Raw genomic sequence first — 7360 nt, forward strand, 5'->3', positions numbered from 1 at the left:
TAGCTGCAGAATGGCATTCTTTTGAATGAAGTATGTTGTTAACGGTAACCAGTGGCAATCTGAGAAATTAGTTGAATAATGGATGAAAAAGTTTCCACTCTGCACAAGAAGCAGTCATAATGTTGATTGTTGGTATGTGTGCCAATGGAGGGATGGTCGGGATGGTCGTATGTCCCATGTCAACCGGCACGGTTGGCCTAGTGGTAAAGATCGGAAGGTCGTGGGTTCGAACCCCGGCCGGGTCATACCTAAGACTTTAAATTTGGCAATCTAGTGGCTGCTCCGCCTGGCGTCTGGCATTATGGGGTTAGTGCTAGGACTGGTTGGTCCGGTGTCAGAATAATGTGACTGGGTGAGACATGAAGCCTGTGCTGCGACTTCTGTCTTGTGTGTGGCGCACGTTATATGTCAAAGCAGCACCGCCCTGATACGCCCTTTGTGGTCGGCTGGGCGTTAAGCAAAACAAAAAAAAATGTATATATATATATATATATATATCCCATGTAAAAGCCTGGTCAGATCTCATGTAGTGAGCAGAATCGTTTACATGGGAAGAACTTTGCCTTTACAAAAAAAATGAACGCAACATATAACGGCCTTGATCAATATCCAGTAGTGGCCTGTTGACACACTTGTTTTGTCGCATGCACTTTTGACGTTTAACTATTGGAGCATGACTAAACAAAACGGGGCGGAGCACGACATTCACTCTTGACGTGTCGACAAGCCTTGTAGTCCATTTTGGACAAGTCTGACACATGGGTGCTATTTTAATTTAAAAAAAAAAAGAGAAATCGCTATCTATGCACAATTTGACATCGGGGTAACGTCTAAAGTAGGTTCCCCAAAGTATTGTTAATTAACTTTTCACTTGTTTCATCTGTTAATTATGCTTGTATTAAGAAGTTCTTGTACACATATTTGTATCTTGTGTAATGATTCAGTTTGGTCATCTATCTATATATATATACGACTTGTGTCTGTTTGTCTGTGTGTTTGTGTTTCTGTCTGTGTATTTGTGTGTTTGTGTATTTGTGTATTCGCCATGCACGGCCAAAGTTCTCGATGGATCTGCTTCAAATTTGGTGGGCATATTCAGGTAGACCCGGGACACGACACAACCTGGTCGATATTTCAACACGTGCTCTCAGCGCGCAGCGCGGAACCGATTTTGGTTCCACCTCAGCTATTTTGGTTCCACCTCAGCTTACTACTATTTTTAGAATGTCACTGCGCTGTCCACTGCGCTGAGCGTCTTCGGATATTCCCGGCGTTCTGTTACTGTTACTATTTTTAGAAGGTCAACGCAGTGTACAGAACGTAAATTGGACCCGTAAATTATCCTCACTGTAAAAGTGCAAAGGTCGAATCAATTTACAGCCACGCGAAAAATACACTGTCATCTATCTCTCTATACATACGGCTTCTCTGTGTTTTTGTGTGTGTGTGTGTGTGTGTGTGTGTCTCTCTCTATATGAGCAACACCTGTGCATTGTTCAGTTCTGTTTGTGATGTGGTCTGGCGGCTTTTGTGTAATTTTATGTACTGGCCTTCCTTTGAGAAGCCATAACTTGCTCAGTCCTGTTTGAGTGGAGTTCGCCTCCAAAGGTGATTAACACGGTTACATTCGTCGACAAGGATGGGACTCGATATGGTCAGGAATGGCATTATGGCCACTGAATCATTTTCGTGCTGTTCCCATTCCACGAATCTGGGAGGGACCTAAGCTTGGCGGGTCCATTGTTCGGACCCGGCGAAGCCGGCGTACGGCTCTAAGTACTTCTTCCCGGCGAAGCCGGCTACCCGGCGAAGCGGGTATTCATTCTAGTGCTCCAATAATTAAAAAAAAAAACCAAACCCACAAGGATGTGCTTGGCAACGGAAAAAGAAAGAAAAAAATCTTCATGTTTTTTTTTTTCTTTCTTTTTGTTATTCTGTCTCTCCAACTGTCTGTTCGTTTGCATGTATGGCCGTCCGACCCTCCGTCAGTCCGTCCGTCCGTCTGCCTGTCTGTCTATGTTTTTTTTTTTTTTTTTTTTTTTTTTTTTTTTTTTTTACCTCAGTTGCATGCAGGCTGCTGCAACCCTTCTTTTTTATTTTTATTTTTATTTTTTTGGCGGGGAGCATCCTTCTTCATGGGTCTTTTTTTCTACTTCTTTCCGCTTATTCTTAATACCTAGCCTGGACATGTATTCATATGATGGACATTTTTTTTTCTCTTCACTACAGTTACTCTAACGTTACAGCTATTTCATTCACCTTTGCTATGTCTAGTAGTTTGTGCGTTTGTTTGCATGTATGTGCGTGTGTGTGTGTGAGTGCGTGTGTGTGTGTGTGTGTGTGTGTGTGTGTGTGTTGTTGTTGTTGTTCCCATATTTCTGTTAAATAATACCATTTTCAGCGGGACAATACATAACATGTTAATTAATCCAACGCTCGATGGACAAAAGGCGAGAATTTACAAATTACCAATTACAGTACTAGTTTTCAGCACAGCATCATACGGCGCATATATAAATAACTTTACATTAACAGCACTATACTACTATTTATCTATATTCTTATACACAGTTCAATTTTACTAGTGATTTCGAAGTCGAGCTTGGTTCTGAAATAAGACCTTCATGTTAGTTTTTGGATTTCCGTACTTAAACTGGCTTATGCACATTTTCGATATCAATATAAGGTGATTAATTATGAAGGTTTTCTCTCTGGGGATATCACGTGTGAAATACCCAAAAAGAGCCTCTTCGCAGCTTAACTTTATATTTTTGCCTGTACATTTAAATATGTACCCTTGACATTCCTGCCATATGGGTTGCACTGCTCTACACTGCCAGAAAAAGTGCTCGATGAAGTCGGTTTCGTTACAATACTGACAGAGATTTGTTTGACGAATTCCCATCTTATGTAGCAAAATGTTGGTGGGATATATATTGTGTAAAATTTTCCAATGCAATAGACGAAGACGGGTTTCTGTCGAGCATTCGTTAGCTAATTTCCAGTGTTTATCTTCTAATGTAATATTTAATTTGTTCGACCAAAATCCAGCTGAGCTTGGCTCCTTTATCTCATAATTTAACATCTTTAGGCGAATTTGGCGTGGAGATAATTGTATAAATGGCATATGATCAGACCGGGCCTGACCCGTATCACGCAATAATAGAGCTTTGATGGCAGTCTGTATTGCATTATATTCAAATAGGCGAGACTGTTTATATCCAGTTCGTTCACATATTTCCTCAAAAGAGCACATGTCGTTATCGTTAAAGACATCTTTAACAACGCATATTTTAGCCTTTATCCAGTCATTCATGTATAGCGTTTGCTTCCTGTACCTTATATTTGTATTATTCCATAAGGTTTGATTGCGTACACTTATCTGCTGTTCATTACTGCTTATTTCTTTGATCTTGTGTTTATTGTTTAGCCAGGTGATAAAAGCTTGTTTCCAGAAATATTGCTTTATGGAACCTAGTCCTTTAAAATGTTCTGCACTCACATTTGAGCGCAAACAGCATAGGCGTTCGCCCAGAAGAAAGAAAAAAAATCTTCATATTAATTATTCTGTTAAATCAAGTGATTTTAATGTTTTCTCCTCAGAAACCTCTGAACCAGTTTTACAACATGCAGGTCAGTCTCGTGCTGTTTATATTTTAAAGCCACAGTACGCCTCCCGTAAACCATCACAGAGACTGTCAGGCTTTTACACACAGTACAAACACCCTTTCACTTACACACTCACCGCTTTTGAACATCCTACGCATTATGAAGAAGTAATTGAGCTGAGTGGCTTCATGGATGAAGTAAATGTAACAGAATTTAAATAGATTTATTGTACGAAGAGGGAGGGAGAGAGAGAGAGAGAGAGAGAGAGAGAGAGAGAGAGAGAGAGAGAGAGAGAGAGAGAGAGACATAGACACAGACACAGACAGAGAGACAGAGAGAGAATGACAGAGACAGAGAGAGACAGAGAGAGACAGAGAGAGAGACAGACAGACAGACAGACAGACAGACAGACAGACCCAGCATGACACAACCATACCCATTTGTAACCGTGACATCCGGGATAACTTGGAATGACTTGAACTCAATCTGTCAAAACGGACACGATTTGTTCAGCCAAGCACATTCACGTCATGTATTTTGAATAAAATTGTGTTTAAACCAAGCACATTCACATGCGTCAGGCATGCGCATATTTTATGAATAATCAATCAGTCAATTCTTTCTTTTAGCTTCTTCTTCTGCGTTCGTGGGCTGAAACTCCCACGTACACTCGTGTTTTTTGCATGAGTGGAATTTTACGTGTATGACCGTTTTTTACCCCGCCATTTAGGCAGCCATACGCCGTTTTCGGAGGAAGCATGCTGGGTATTTTCGTGTTTCTATAACCCACCGAACTCTGACATGGACTACAGGATCTTTTTCGTGCGCACTTGGTCTTGTGCTTGCGTGTACACACGGGGGTGTTCGGACACCGAGGAGAGTCTGCACACAAAGTTGACTCTGAGAAATAAATCTCTCGCCGATCGTGGGGACGAACTCACGCTGACAGCAGCCAACTGGATACAAATCCAGCGCGCTACCGACTGAGCTACATCCCCGCCCTTCTTTTAGCTTTATTCTCAAGATGCCAAAGTTTGTAACCCTTGTTTATATGTGCCTGTTCGTCTCACCAGTGGCCATTTCCTTGTTGGTATCAGGGGCGGATCACATCATTTTTAAGGGGGGCTTTCCAAATTTCTTTTAGGGACAATTCGACGACGCGAAGCGTTTATTTGAGGGCGCGAATCGTTCGAATCTCCTATGGGGGTCAGGGGGTATGCCCCCCCCCACCCCTCTCGGAAAATGTTGATAAAAACAAGGAAAAGGGAGCAATCTGGTGCAATCTGAGCAAAAAAAACTTCCCCGAATACACCTTCCAAAAAATAAATTTAAAGAAGACAAATTTGGATAAAAACAAGAGCAATTGACCGATCTGGTGCAACCTGAGACAGCAAATTACCCAACTACTTTTCCAAAACCGTCACTTCGAAGACTGACAAAGGCCGGCTCCTAGGGGGGTCCGGTGGCTTGCCCCCCCCCCCCCCACCTTCCCCCGGAAAAATGTTGATACAAAAAGGAAAATGAAGCATTTTGCTGGTGCAATCTGAACCATTTGGTGGTTTTTTTTACTCACATGCGAAGCAAAAGTGAGTCTATGTACTCACCCGAGTCGTCCGTCCGTCCGTCCGGAAAACTTTAACGTTGGATATTTCTTGGACACTATTCAGTCTATCAGTACCAAATTTGGCAAGATGGTGTATGATGACAAGGCCCCAAAAAACATACATAGCATCTTGACCTTGCTTCAAGGTCAAGGTCGCAGGGGCCATAAATGTTGTCTAAAAAACATCTATTTTTCCCATTTTCTCTGAAGTTTTTGAGATTGAATACCTCACCTATATATGATATATAGGGCAAAGTAAGCCCCATCTTTTGATACCAGTTTGGTTTACCTTGCTTCAAGGTCAAGGTCACAGGAGCTCTTCAAAGTTGGATTGTATACATATTTTGAAGTGACCTTGACCCTGAACTATGGAAGATAACTGTTTCAAACTTAAAAATTATGTGGGGCACATGTTATGCTTTCATCATGAGACACATTTGGTCACATATGATCAAGGTCAAGGTCACTTTGACCCTTATGAAATGTGACCAAAATAAGGTAGTGAACCACTAAAAGTGACCATATCTCATGGTAGAAACAGCCAATAAGCACCATTGTACTTCCTATGTCTTGAATTAACAGCTTTGTGTTGCATGACCTTGGATGACCTTGGGTCAAGGTCACATGTATTTTGGTAGGAAAAATGTGTAAAGCAGTTCTTAGTGTATGATGTCATTGCTAGGTTTAGTTATTTGACCTTGACCCTGAAGGTCAAGGTCATGTAGAGGTCAAGGTCAAGCATGTGAGTCGTATGGGCTTTGCCCTTCTTGTTTTCAAATTGATTCATCTATTCTTTAAAAAAAAAAATTTAGGCTGGGGGGGGGGGGGGGGGGGAGTTACGGAAACTCCGGAACCCCCCCTGGATCCGCCCCTGCGTATATTAGTCGGAAAATGGAATTGCAGTATTATGGGATACTCACAGAATTCGGGTTCTGTTACTGATTTTCTGTAAAAATCCGGTCGAGTCGGGCCGAGGGGCCAGCAGAGGACGTTTTTCATTATTAAAAAAAAAAGAGCAACTTTTGTATAAAGCTAAAGAAGAAAAGTTGTTCAGGACGATTAGCGTAATCTTTTCTTAAAAGGGTTAAGTCAGTGCTATCCCTGATCGTTTGTGAGTGATACGACCAAAAGTAGGTAAATGTAATCCCCGAACGAGCCTCAGTCACGCACCCCACTGACCTCTTTCCTGTGTTGGTTGCACGTTTTTTTCACACCTGTCAAATTCCGTTTTTACTGCAACCTTCGGTCAGGTTCTGTCCCATGAGCGTGACGGTTTTAAGAAGCATAACAGTTCAAACGAATATTTTAAGATGTGACATTAATGGAGCGTAGGGCTCGTTTCGGGTGTTAAGGTGCGGTTTTTTTCCGCTTGATTTGTGAACATGTACGTCAACAGGGCTCAAACTGCGAAAACTGGAGCAGAAGATATTATTTATCGTCGTAAACATTTTTTTTTTCTTCTTTTTTTTAGCGCTATAGACAAGCTGCCTCGATTTTTGGAGGTCTCAAAATGGGGCAGGGAGGGGGGTGGGGATGGTGTTGCGGGCTGCGGGGGGGGGGGGGGGGGGGGGGGGGGGGCGGTTGTTCCAATGTACCGCGATGTATCACCAGTCAGAAGGGAAACAAGGAAGCCAGTTCAATTACTAATGGCGTGTCCAGCCGACTGTATCCGGCCATCCTTGCATCCGGAATCCAGCGTACGTTGGAATCCAAAACTGACCAAACAGAATGGTCCGTGTCAGCGCGTGCAGCCAATGAAATCGTAGGAAAAAGGACAACACCTCTCCTCGGCACTCCTCCGACAAAGGGGGGGGGGGGGGTTAGCATCTTATTGACTGGTGGTGGTCGAATGGTTCCAGCAGTGTACATGGCAACTTTCTTGTGACACTGCGTGTACATTTTAAACATCCCAAAAAATGGGGGGGGAGGAGGGGGGGGAGGTTCCGGAGGTTCGGTAAAGAATAAAATCATACAAAGAATAAACAGCAAAACACACACACACCGGCATACCCAGCCACCTTCAGCAAGGTACACCCACAAGCAACATAGGCACACCCATGTACACAGACAGGCAGGCAGACAAATAGGATAGGAGGACAGGCAGACAGACATTCGCTAATACCCACGCTCTCTCTTCCTCTCACTCAA

The sequence above is a fragment of the Littorina saxatilis genome, linkage group LG3, assembly GCF_037325665.1.
Source record: "Littorina saxatilis isolate snail1 linkage group LG3, US_GU_Lsax_2.0, whole genome shotgun sequence".
Taxonomy (NCBI): Eukaryota; Metazoa; Mollusca; class Gastropoda; order Littorinimorpha; family Littorinidae; genus Littorina; species Littorina saxatilis.